Here is a 14,413-nt window from a genome sequence, read left to right as displayed (position 1 = left end):
TGTTTCCAGGTACTTCTACAGACCCTTGTTCAAACTGGAAAGTTAACAGGTGTGAAAGGCTATCTATACAAGAAGAAAACAGGACACTAGCAATATAATCGCATTACACACACAGCAATCAGAGTTGCTATGTCATTGGCCGCCTGCACAGCAACACGGTGAGGAACAAGAAGAGGGAGCTGCTGGCTTCTGTCACCAAGAGCAGTGGCTTTGACCCTTGGTAGAATAAAGCTCCTCCAGTGCTATTTCTCTCCATCCAAAAACTACATCACTTGGTAAATCTTGGCCACTTGCCCAAAGAAGCAGGGAGGGACTCTGTTGAAAAGGCAGGGTTCATCTGACTAGACCTGGACTATTTTTTCTTTGCCTCCTGTCCTCTGCATCACCTCCTCTCCAACACAGTGTGCCAGCTCTCCAACTAAGGTTCCAGGCAACACCAGTCTCAATCTGTGCATGACTTCTGCTCATTCAGGAGGCTAAGCCTTGGAGGAGGTGAGTACCCACAAACCACTTGTGTAAATATAGGCAGTACAAGCCATCCTATATAGCATATGAGATGAATTCAGGTTGCCTCCTTGTCTTTAATCTTGGCCATCTCCCATGCTAAGGCTGCCCTCCATAGTCAATTGTAGCCTGTAGGTACTTTGTGAAGACCTAACTCTGCTTCTCCACTGATCCAGTCTCTTGTCTCCTTCCATGCTCAGTCACCCCCATGTCCCCAAGCCTACCTTATATTCATTTTGTAGTATACCAGACAACTCCCTCCATCATGCTTTCTGGCACAAGCGCACAAAAGAGCCTTGCTTCTCTCAATCCATGTGCTGAGCACCACAGCATTCTCTAGCTATAACCTGTACAGCATTCTCTAACTATAACCTATAAACTCTTCCTCAGCTTCGGAAGCCCTTGTCTGAAGTATGCCTCCATGCCAAGTTTTCTAAAGCGCTACTGACTACTTGTGACTGTCAAATTTCAAGAGCTGCTAAGCAGGCCAAATACAAGCAATTTATCTTGGAAAAAAAAAAGAGCAAAAGGCATGCCCCTGACACTATGGCATCCCATTGCGAAACCACAAGCATTGAAGCACCAAAATCTCTGTAAGACTGTTGTAATGTAGCATGAACAAAATAGCAATGATGAAAATGATTTAACTGATCAAACTAGGCCTGTATTTCCCCAAAATTTCAACCTAAATTGGATTCTTGACCCAGGAAATACCCACTAAAATGGTTCAAGGCTGCCAAAATAAAAAAGAAAGTAAAATGTGGTTAGACCTACACTTTGGGAAATGGTATGAGACCTACCCATACTACACACGCACACACAGACAAGGTGTCAAAACAGAGGATAGTTACATCTTCAGTAACAAGCCTCATCCTGTTTTGGCACCATTTGGGTTCTTCTTCAGTTTGCCTGGCATCAAAATAGCCTCCAAGGGCAGCAAGAGAGTTTAGAGCACTCCCCGTTTTCACCCTCACTGGCTGTTAGGATGCTCACAGAGATGCACTCTCAGAGGTAAAATGTGCTTCCAAAACCAACAATGCAGAAGAAGTTGAAGTGTCCCAAAAACTAGCAGCAAGGAAAAACAGAGAAGTTAGCCTTTTTTTTTCTTTTTTTCCCCTAAGTCAGGCAAAAAATGTAGCATTTTTCTCTGAGACAGTGTCAGTTTTTGGGGTGGGGAGAACACCACGTCAAATAGCAAAAAATTCCCAGGCCCTATAATTAACAGTGTGCCTGTGGCAGCCTATCTTAGCTGTAACAAGATGCATCCAAAATGTGAAACATTGACACAAGTGAAAATCCAAGTAGAGGCTTTTTCTCTCCCATCCAGAATGTACGTTATGTCCCATAACCCCAGACCTGCAGCCACCATAGCCACGTATCTGTAACGTTCCCTCTACTCTTTCCCCGCTTCTTCCCATTTTCCTTAAGAAATAGGAAAGAGGAAAATTTTGTAACTGGAAGGACCAGTGTGAGTTGTTAAGATGGAAATTTAGAATGAGTGGGAGAGATTCTCTCTGTTGTCCTCCTCCCACAGATTTCACATTTGTCCTTTCTTCATATGAGCTGCTGCTTTTGGCACATAGATAATGATCTACACGTAGAGAGGCAAGTTTGGCTGTGCTCCTCTCACTTTCTGCCACTGAGGTGGGACTTCCCATGGCCAGAAGGAAGTGAGAGATGGAGCCTTTCAGCAGGCTGATGGGCTGCATATCTAAATGCATCTAACATACCTAGCAGATAGAAGGTAGCAGGAGGCAGTGCTGCAGTCAGCATGAGCACATTTCAGACTATAGCCCCCATTCCTGTTCAGAGCCATCGAGCTTCTCAGTATTATTATAACCCTCAGCAAACTGGGACAGGGAATTCCTTCTTTAGCTGCCTTGTTGTGAGAGCAGATCAGTATTTGTGAGGAAGGCTGGCATTCAGCTTTGATTCTTGTTAAATATCACCAAAAAAAAGCAAATTTCGCATTTGAAAGAGGGAGATTCAACTGGACTTATACCCTGCAAACTCACTTCTCCACTGAACGGAGGAGTTGCACGCTTTCTAAAGGCTTCTATGAATTCTCTTCTCAAATCTCCCCCTGCTCTCATGTTGTGTGCTACACCAATTTATAGATCTGTTTTCCTCCCGTTTACTTTGTTTAGCATCCCATTTCTACGGAGCAGCTTCACCGTGCATAATGCAGCAGCTGCCAATAAGTCACTAGGACAGACAACCTTGTTTTCCACAGGGAAGTGTGTGTATTCAGAAAGAAATGAAGCATCTAAAAATAATGCCCTTAACACTCTACATGCAGCTGGTTTTCTCCAATTTTCCACTGGCCCGCTGCTGTATGCTGATGACAGTGTAAGAGGAGATCAGAGAGCCAGCTCAGTACTTTTCCATGCAAGAATGAAATCTCTAAGAAAAACAATTTATCAGAGGAGCTATGTCTGTTTGACCTGGCTCATTTTCAGCGATTAGAAACCAAATAACTCACAATGTATTGTGTTGACTTTGTGGGGTTTTTTATCTAAGAAGTGATTTTCATGTTTCATCAGTTCTCAGGGGGGGAAAGAATGCACATCTGTCTTCCAAAGTGGATCAGTGAGAGAATAATAACAAATAATGATAACTTACCCACGTGGAGTGCCTTTCATCTTGAAGGATCCCAGAAACGCTAGAGAGTTGGCGGCCCAGTCCTGAACTGACAAAGTCACTGCTGATTCTAGTAAGAGACACAGCAGGACCCAAGGTCAGACAGCACCACTGCAACCCTGCCAGTAACCAGCTCGCCTGCAGAAAGCTGTATATGCAGTGTTGGAGATAGATGTTTTTCTGGCTCTGGAATAGGCAAATCATATATTTACAGGGTTTGCACTCTCTGATCACCAGGAAAGAAAAAGGGTCTTATTTAGAAGTAACCATCACTCATAGTCATTGTCTGATGAGCAGGCCAGACGAAGGGAGTGAGGTGTAGCCCTGTGATGAAAGACCTAACCATGAAAGAGCCTGAAAACCATTAGAGACCTGATAGTTTCAGTATCACAATCTCACCTATTGAGATGGCGATTGCATCTAGCTATATCCATGCTAGTAAAGTTCACAGTGGCAAGGATCTTGCACTTCACTGAGATCAACTGACATAGACTGGCAGCATCCATACTTCAAACCTCTTAGCCTGCGAACCAGGGTGGCTTTGCTCAAACTGCCTGCCAGAAACAGTCCTAGTCCTTAGGGACTTGGTGACATGTGCAGAAAATATTTAGGAGGTGCTTGGTGCCCCCTGCCACCATCTCCTTAGGAATTATGCTAATTAAACAAACAAGTTGCAGTACCTGAGCCCAAACCTCCATAGATTTTATTTTATTAAATAGACACAACTTCTGGCTTCACTGAAGTGTTCCATTTACTGCTGGGGTGTTCTAGCCCCAGTGATACAAGTGCATACAGTCGGAGAAGAGCTGAAAAAGGCTAAAAATTCTTGCAGGAATTACAGGACAGAGCCTGCAAACCCAAGAGGGTGGAAATGAAGCAGCCAGGTGTGCTTTCAGATTACACAGCTGCATCAGAAAAGTAAAACCCATGCATCCAGCAAGAAATCAGATCCATTTCCCTCCACTGTCTGCTCCCTGTCCCCCCTCACGCCATACAAAAATGTTTGTATTAAGTTAATGAGAAGCACATTCCAGCTCTTTCCCAAATTGAGCCCTCATTACTTTGTTGACTCAGAAATGCCAGGTGCAACTTCAAAGCAATGACTTTGTAGGTTATTACAATAGGATCTCCAAATTAGATCTCAAGGATACACAAATTAAACTTACAGTAGTGAAGGATGAAAGTATGAATGCATTGGTTGAGCCTCTGGAAATACTGCTCAGATATTCAATAGAGAATAGAAATAAATCCACATGGATTTAGCACTCAAGAATAACATCAGGATTCCCTTGGAGGAGGCTTGCTGGAGTCCCCAGCCAACCTAAAGGGGAAGGGGAAAGTTCTTTCCCATCTCCGTGGACATCTATCAAACAAAATGGGATACATTTTTAAGGACTCTGCCAAATTTAGATGCTGTGTACTCCTGCCTGCCTGTCATGACCACTCTGGAGGTCATGCAAAGAGAAATATTTCTCATAGCAGAAAGGCAAGCGGGGGGGGATTGCATAGCAACCTACTCTTTCAAGTATAGTACATGCTTCTCCATTCCCTCTAGGAAAATCCTGCCTACGTGCTACAATGCCACATCCCATCTTGAGTTCTAAATTTGTCCAACTCGCAGCATCTGGGAGATATTCACACACACACAAAGAGCCTAGTCCTGCGACAAAGTGGGAGGAGCCACAGGGAACCACACTTACTCCAAATGTTTACCAGACAAAATAGCACTGGGTACTATATATAAAGAACTGCAATTTAGAGGCTCAAATCCGCACCTTCTGAAGGCAATGGCAAAATCGCCACTGTCTCAGCCTGCTGTGACCATTGCCTGATCCTTCAGGAGACCCTGAGGAGAAGCAGCAGGGAGGGTCTGTCGTTGCCTTGGCAGGAGAGACACAAAATGTGGTGGCAGTACACGCAGCAGGTGGCCAGCAATCAGGCACACAGCTGCTGCAGATGCCTAGTGAGGCAAAACCCCACAAGAATTACAAATAAATTTAGCCTGGAAAATACGCATGGTTCATATCATGAAATTTTAAGTTATGAGTTGGGTGGCAGTAAAACCCATTGTCATTAGGGATGTGGCTCTTTCTTCATCTAGCGCTGTCCTTCCAGATGGTTCTGTGATACTTTTATGTAATTTTGCTTTCCAACAATCTGGTTTAAGTATCTCATATATCTCCAAAGAACCCCAAGAACTCATTGCGTTATGCCTGCACACAAGCCGTAGGCCCACCCTGAGTTCAGCATTGTCAAGCTACCACCCAGACACAAATCAAAACTGCATTTAGGGATGGCAGAGTTGGTTAGCATTGCTCAAGCCAATCCCAACAATACTCCCTTCTTTCTCCAGAAACATCCGTTAGACAAGCAGCTTCACATCCCATTCAGCCTCTATTCAGCCAACAAACACATAACACACTGCAAAGAGGTAATTCTTACAACATGGAACAAACCCTAACTCTACCCACAAATTCAGAAACTAAAGAACTATTCTTCATTAAGGTGCTCCTTTTACTGCTGTCACAGTGCTGCCTTTTTTGCCATTCATACTGACATCTTCAAGATTTGAGCTTTATATCCCAGAACAAAGTCCAGTGAAGCCAAAGGAGAATTTCTAAAGCCAGTATCTTTGCTCCAGATTGGATACAGAGTGATCTAAACTGGATTAAGAGTGAGCAGGCTGGAGGGTTATGTGCTTTGAAACAAGTGGTTCTTAGAACGTTTGGACTTGACCAATACTTTGTCCCATTTTAAAAATAGGCCAGGAAAAATAAATACATTTTGCAATCAAATGATATTTATATTGTTCTTTAATGCTCCAGCATTTATAATGAACACATATGGGCCTGGAGGCAACCCTGTTTTGAGGGAGTCTACTTCATGCATAGATCTCTCATAGATTTCTGGGAGAGAAGTAAAATAAAAATTTAACTTTGATGGTATGTAGCCCAAAGCAGAATAGTTCATGAGATATGCTTTACTACAAAGACAGTAACCTTCTGGGTATCTACAAACTCTGTACGAAAATAAATTTTTTAGCATACAATAAAATGGTTGTTGGCTATAGAAACATTCCCATGGTTTATGATGTCAATCTGAGTATGCAGGACAGCCACAGGACACTGCATTAGGGCTATGCTGCCAAGGGAGGCAAAGCACTTGCAGTATTGCAAATCATTACTCCTCTCATCTTCTCAGAAGTTGAGTCCCTCAGGTATTACACAGGCTACATCATTATGCTTGCTTGTCAGTGAGCAGGCAAGGGAATGGGGGGTAAGAAAAAATTCTCCTCTGTGCAGGGTTTCATGCTGGCCTTAGGACTGTAAAGGCTGGCAATGCTCGAATGCTCCCACACTTCAGCAGAGGTACCAGGCCCTTTGCCCAGGACGTTAGGCTGAAACACGGGGAATGGCCCTTTCTCCCCACCGTTCCTATGAAATCACTCTGCAGAGCTGGGAAAAAAATGCCATCTCCCCACACCTCCATGCCTGGGCAACCCTTTGTCAGCCTTGGCTGTTTGGACCATAGGCTCCTTTGGCCCGGAACGATTTCCTCCAAGGTGCCTGTACAATGCCTGGCACGCGGGGCTCTCTAGACGCTCGCATGATGCAGAAACTGATAAGAATCACCACGATGCCTGAAGCCTGCCAGAGCAGCTGCCGGGCTTGCACCCAGGAGGCACAATTGTGTAATGCCTCCATGGTTAAATGTTGTGACATGAAATTTCCATTCAGAACCCATTAGGTACGACTCGGGGTGGAGCAGGGGACAAGAAGTACGACGTTAGTCCCTAGTAGGACACAGAACTGTCTCAACTTTCACCTTCACTCTGAGCTCATGACTTGCAAGTGCTTGCCTTACTAATCCAAATTTTTGCCTCCTCCTACTTCTGACATGGAATAGGGGTCATCTATAGCCATAATAGTCCTTTTTTACGTTTATAGCCACCAAAATCTGCCTTCAAGTAGAAACAGTATATCTGTGTGCTGAAATAGGCAGTGCAATCCTTTGTCCACATTTCCCTCCTTTTCCCAGATGCAGCCATCTCTGAGAATGGAAAAGCTGTGGAAGGTTTACAGTTTGCTGCCACTCTAGGCATACCTCAGCCTCGGTTCCCCAAATTGTCTTCCCACCTGTAAAAGTCCACTATCAGCAAAACCCTCCCTCATTTTCATCTTCCTTAGGCCTGATCTGAATAAGAAGGAAGGCCAGCAGCACACAGCTTATTTGATCTAGTGCTGTAGTCAGTAAAAAGAATCACGTGAAACAAAACCAGCAAGTTAGCTTACCAACAAAACAAAAATAACAAAAACAAAAACTTTAAAAAAAGAAAGCTCAAGAGAGAGAGCTATGAATTTGCTTAATTCTTTTGCCAGCATCACACAGTACATATAGATAACAGAAAATCCATATATGTAGAAAAATGAAAAAGTGTAATTTCAAGATGAGTCTGCCTGAAAATTTTCTCATGTGATTGTGAAAAGCAGAACTAAATATAGCCCTAATAAAGAGAAGGATGGTGGTACATCCTCTCACCCTTTCTCCAAGAGTCTGGATGACTGGGAAGAAATAAAGAGGATAAAAAGGGAGTGAAAGTCTCTTTGATACATGCACACACACACACCATAAATATACCCTGAACTGGCACAATGAAAGTATATTAAATCCCAACATTGCTTATGAGCTGTGTGTGAATGGAAAAGAGGTTAAAAATCATCCTACAGAGAGGTATATGACAAAATGCCTATGCAGCCATAGTCTCTAGGCATATTTTTGCTCTTTCTATAACTGTTTAATAGAGAAAACAAAGTGAGAATCACTTAATTTCTTAATTAGAAGGTAGAGAGATTACTTAGACCCAATCTATAAGCCTAGGCCTGATGTAGCTTGCATTGAGGATTGAGCAGGCTCAGCCCCCCTTTCCATTTGTAAGGTCTATGGCATTCATTTGCAGGTATATCATCCTGAAATTAAATACTTCAGTGATTTTCTCCCACCCTCCCTAACCAAAGGAATGCCAGAGCCTAGCAATCGTTTGCAACTCTGTAATAACAAACTGGCAAAATCACAATGGAGGTAAAGCATTTCAGTGAGGAATCAGATTTCACTTGTCTGAAGAACATATTTAACCAGAAGCAAAAGAACCCCCAAATGAGGAATCTGTTTACGAAATGTAGTAGCAGTACAGGACTGATATTAAATGACCTTTCTTGCAAAAAATTTGGTGGGATAGCCCACTGTTATTCTTGTTCTGGATATTATTAGTGGTAACAAAAATAAACAAATAGGTAGGTAGATAGATAGATAAGGTAAAAGCTTTGGACATCAATTTGTCCATGTATAGGTCCATGGAGGTCACAGATCAGGGGTATGATACAGGGCAAGATTTAGACTATGCAATGAAGTGATCATCTCTTCAAGGCCATGTCTACCTACCATTCACCCAGTTTCAGTCACACCTCACTGGTAGGACAAAGTTATGGACTTTGTACTTCAAAGTATGGACGAAGTTATTACAACAGGAAGAAAAGGCAAAGAATAAGAAGTTAATCTATCATGCATCAGAGAGACCTGTGAGTCAGAAGGAAGGATGTTGAACATCCAGTTAAAATTTAAAAAAAAAAAAGTCAACAATCCATGTTAGAAAGCTACTAAAGACCACCTAAATAATGACAAGAAGATGGATAAGTTTTTTCTTAGCAAATATCAGAAGGCCCTGCGGGTAGATGGGTATCTCCTGTACAAACAACTCAGTGGGACAAGTGCCTGCACGCTGCAAAGTGTAGCTTTTTATTTTGCGTGGAGAAAGTTGCTAAGGCTTGACTGTACTTTTCGTCTGATTCCAACTGATCGGCAAGTGAAAAAATGCAAGATAAATTTTGAGTGACATGACAGAGTTTAGCATTCGAGGAAAAAGAAATGAGAGCAGCAGAACAGGGATAATAGAGCTCAGGAGCACAGACTTCACTAGCTAAACAAATGGCTGTTAGAGTCTTCCGGGAAGATAACTGGGGATACCTGTGAGTGAGAAAAGGACAGTATAGCGAATGTGCACTGGCAAACCACCAAGAGTGGAAAGAAAGGCCTTGATACAACCTCTGAGCATGCGGTGCTGAGTTCCTCAGTGACCAGAATATCAAAAAGGGCTTCTGCAAATAATAGAAGCAAAAGCACATAACTAAGGATGAGTGAACTGGAACAGCATAAAGCACAAAGGAATAAATGAATGTCAAGTAACAAAAGACATAAAGGCAATAAGAAGTAAATTAGAGTAAAAGAGGTGCTCTTCTAAGCAGCAAGAAGAATAGCCCACAGAGTAGTAAGTACATGATAACACGCTATTTTCGGTATTCACAAAAAAAAAAAAAAGTTAACTACGACTTAGTATTAACAAGGTAGCAGTGTATAGCAAGGTAGACAACAGTGTTAAAAACAGTTTGATAAAGGTGTCCAGTAAAGGTGTCCAAGTAATCAGGACCTAAGGAAATCCACCCTTGCATGCATAAGGAATTAGCCGCAGTAATCTGAAAGCCTTTAGCACTCACCTTCAAGAGCACGTAGAGGATAGGAGCAGCGCAAGGGGATATCAAAAAGATAGGGAAATTGCAGACCCATCGGCAAAATAGGGATCTCTGAAACACAGAAACTGTGTCAAATTACCATTTTGCAAGTACTTAGAAGATAGTAAGAAACAGCTAAGCTAGGCTTGTCAAGAACAAATTATGTCAAATTAATATAATTCTCTCTTTAGAAAAGCTGCCTGACTCAGTGGATTCAGGGACATTAGGATACAAGGTGGTGTTTTGCTACTGTATGCCAGCTCACATCCGCCTCTCAGAGCAAAGATCTGGTCTGGGTCTAACTGTGCATGTGTCTGGTGGGGCTTTAAAAACAAGAAAGTACCTAAGAAAGGAACATATACTCCTCTTCCAAACCCTGCCAAGGCAGGGGTTGTGAAAGGGTGCAAGAGGACTGTCTGCAGTGGGACCTTATGCTGAAGCCATGCTCAGCCTCTTCCCCAACTTTTTGACCCCACAGGGACACTTCACTTGTCATTTTCTTGTGTAATTCTCAACTCTTACCAGGCAAGTGGTTGAGTCAGGGGCTAGAAAACCTTTTAGGTCCTTCTGCGGCCCTGCACCTGCAACAAGGAAGCAGGGAACTAGAGAAAGCAGGTTTGAAGGGAAGGGAGGTGGAGAAAGACAATATGAAAGCATGAAGGAGAGATTCTGACTATGTTGAGAGAAGCATGGGGCTCTAAAACGAGGGAAAGTCACCTAAGTGAGAAATGATGATGCTTTGAAAGGAGGGTGCCTCACAAGAAACAAAAATGCCTAAAATGATGGAGAGAGAATTCAAGACGATGGGTAGGGAGAACCAACCAGCAGACACATTTCTGGGAAGAATAATTTTGGAAAGTTTAGTTAATGATTCACACAACCTTCCCTTCTTTCTCTCACACACAGAAAAACACACAGTTGCACACACGGAACAACCCACTTATGTTAACAAATGCATGCAGCTAATCTTACACAACACAATGCTCCCAGAAAATATCTTAATTAGGTTCTTTATTTTTGGTCAGAGTGCGATATCAACAAAAGATATATTAAGCTTGGAAGCTGATATCCCTGGGCATACCATATGGTCAAGGGACAGAGAGAGGTTTCTCCAAGAGGAAATTCAAAGCAAGAGCCTAATTTACGTGCCCAGAATCATGCTGTGGAGCAGGTTTTCTCTCTTCATTATACCAACAGCCTAGGAACCAGCCTTCTGAATTAGTGACCTAGAAGAAGTGCAAATATGAACTAATATGTTTCAATAAAGTGATTGATTCCAGAACATACAAGGTTCAAGTCACAGAATCACAGAAAGGCTGAGGCTGGAAGGCGCCTCTGGAGATGATCTGCTCAAGCATGGTCACTCAGAGCATGTTTCCAAAGATTCTGTCCAGACAGTTTTTGAATATCTCCAAGGACAGAGACCCTACAACATCTCTAGGCAACCTGTTCCTGTGCTCAGTAACCCTCACGGAAGTTCTTCCTCATGTTCAGACAGAACTTGTGTTTCAGTTTGTGGCCACTGTTTCTCATCCCACTACTGGGCGATACCTACCACTCTTTACATCCTTCCTTCATCTGCCCTCGCCTCAGTCTTCTCTAGGCTGAACAGTCCCAACTCTCTTAGGCTTTCCTTATATAAGAGATGCTCCAGACCCTTCACCATCTTATTAGTCCTCTGCTGAACTTGCTCCAGCAGATCCATGTCTCTCTTGTACCGGAGAGCTCAAAAATGGGCACAGTATAGGTAGAGTATTTTTCTGTCAAAAAAAAGATACACTTGCTAAGTTATTTACAATATTTACAAATACTTTAATTAATTTACACTTTTCCATAGAAATTTTAAACTTCCACCACAAAACTGAAACTCTTTCACAAAATAGTCTCCAGTTTTCCACGATAAGCAATAATAACAACAACAACAATAAAAGGAAAAACAGAATTCAGCTAGTCAGATGACAGCTAGCCCGTTTGTTTGAGTTGCTGCCACTCATAGATTTTTAGTTCTCAGTTTCCCTAATGGCAAACATAAAAAAAATATACCTAAACCCAGATATTTTTGCAAAGGAGATTTCCATTTTGGCTAACATAACAGTCTTCATTAAAAAAAAAAAATAAAAAAAAACCTTTTGTGTTAAAAATTCCGCTGAAAAGACATTCTAAAAAAGTTTATACTGCAGGCAATAGTACAATATAAATATCTGGGCTATACCGAAGAACAAGAAATAGATATTTTGATTTGTTAATGCACTTAAGCACAGGAAAACTATATACAGGTCATTCAGCTGATGTCCATTGCATGCTGCAGGATGCTGCAGTTAAATGAGTAATCAAAATGTAAAAAGTCCTGGCACGAACACCGCTGCATTTGCTGTACTTGAAAATTACCAATCCACATGTTTGAAACGCTGGTTTGGGTTACTGTTATGCCTCATCTGGTGGCTGGTCACACTCTTAAGGGGCTGAATCAAGACCTGGTAAAAGAACGAACATAGATTTACACTGTCACTTAGTGACACACTTCTTCAAGATAGTTTAATCTGCTGAATGGATGAGGAGCCTCCTGTAAAATATGTACATTTAGTCTCTTAAGTAGAATAATGGGACTAACATTTTGAGGGCAGAAGAAGGTAGGTGAGTTGTTTTGCAATCAGAATTGCAAATCAGTGAAAAAATAATTTTATAGTGAAGAAGGGAGACCAGGAAATATGTTTTCAGTCTGACTAGAGAAGTTTCTGTAGCTAGTAGGAACATCATGTGCACATAAGGAGGCAAAGTTCCAACAATTCTAACTTTAGTTCTGGAGTAATAAACGCTGAATTACTACTTGGTTAAAGGTATTTTTTAAACATATGTTAGCCCAATCATTCTGTGTTCTGTTGTATTTCACTTGCACTATGACTACTGCACGCAGAAAAGCCAGTCTGGATCTGGATTATTCAGTAATTCAAAAGAGAAGAAAGTATTTCGGAGTTGGTCTTCACAATTTGCTAAAGTCATCACAGACTTGAGAGTATTGCAGAAGGTGAGTGTTGTGTCTCCTTCTGTGACAGATGCATTGTCATTTATTTCTACTGAATAGTAGGATATCCCCATACAATGAGGACATAGTCAGGATGGTGGATAGATCTAGAAAGCATCCAGAAACCCTGTGAATCAATCTGTTCTTCTGTAGGCCATGTCCCTACAAAGGCACCTGGACACACAGCAGTCAGCACTTTAGCTGCTTAATGTTTCAGTTTGCTTCTTAATGCGGTAGGCAATGCAGAAGGATGCCCAGCACTAAACTAGGTAGTAAGACTCTTCACAGGCTGCCTAGGGGTCTGCCCTTCCAGAGGGATCTGCTTTTACAAAGGGATCCACAACAGTCCATTTAGGGAGAAGTTTCATATAGCTCAGAGAAAGTGCGAAGGTCACATTCAAATCCTACATCCACCCAAAGGCTCAGCTGCCTTTTTCTGTGCAGTATGAAGTACTTCAATCCATGCCACACCTGAAGGACATGGTGTGAGGCTCGTGGCAGTCAAGAAACAAGCCACCCTAGATACCCCTGGCCAGTGAAATATAGGGGTCTGCATAGCAGAGATATAGTGACGAAGAGAGTGAAACAGTTCAGGTTGCTCAATGACTACTGAGAATAAGACTCTTGAAGGTGCCTCAGCAGGGGTAACCAGTCAGCCGCTTCTGAGACTTTTGGCCTGAAAAGTTTTGCTCATAATAAAACAATAGGTGAATTGAGCAACCTGAAGACTAGAAAACACAGAGAAAAGCCATTTGTCAAGACCAGCAGCCTGGCACCAAATGGTAGAAACTCCTTCAAACATATTCCAGGGGGAGTTAGGAATCCTGAAAGGCTTGCAAATGCAGAAAAATCTTTACAAATTTATCTTATAAAACAGAAACTGGCAAGAAAATCTGACACATAGCATGCTGACCCGAGAAATCATGCTTTAAGGAGGTAGTCTGCCTGACAAAATCTGTGCTTAGGCAAGTTCTATTTTTCTTCTGCATGGCTTTTCTGCACCATTGACGTTATATTGAAACAGAGGGATCAGAAAAAAATGGCTGTCCAAGATGTGACAGCTTCTGTAAAGAGAGCAAGAAACAAGGAACAGAACACATGGAGCCCTAGAAGAGTGGATGTCTGGCTAGTATCTAGGGAGAATAGAAGAGATGAAGAACCCAGGTCTATCTAGACTTCAAGGGTAGCTGGACTGCAACAAAAAGACAATCGACTCATAGGAGAAATGGTGCTGGAGTTGGTTTGGGTTGACACAACTAGCATGGAGGGCTCTAGAGGAGCAGGCTGGTAAGTGACTCTCTGCACCTGTGGATCTGCCCGAACAGCTCTGACCTGAACCTGGAAGGAACCTGGGAGGTACCTGCAAGGAAGGCATTCTGGGTTGAAGAGCACTGACTGTGAGCCAAACAGATTTTGGTGCTTTGGTGCAATGCTTTCAGGTATTACTGCAGAGGAAGCTGATTTCTGAATCTTTAAGATACTAAGAAAATACGGCCAAGACAGAAACATCAGACAATCAGAAAAGCCAATTTTTAGCATCTTCAGTAGGGGTAACATCATGCCTGAATCTTTTTTATGGGTCCATGCTCCTAGTGTTTCACTCAGCCTGCATATCAAAGAGCAGAAAAACAACAGTCTCTGACTACAAACAGAAAAAAATCACCACAGCTGCACTGATCTTTTC

Source organism: Tinamus guttatus, unplaced genomic scaffold, assembly GCF_059628265.1.
Source record: "Tinamus guttatus ecotype Peru unplaced genomic scaffold, ASM5962826v1 Tinamus_guttatus_pri_ptg000318l, whole genome shotgun sequence".
NCBI lineage: Eukaryota > Metazoa > Chordata > Aves > Tinamiformes > Tinamidae > Tinamus > Tinamus guttatus.
This window is presented reverse-complemented; position numbering follows the sequence as displayed.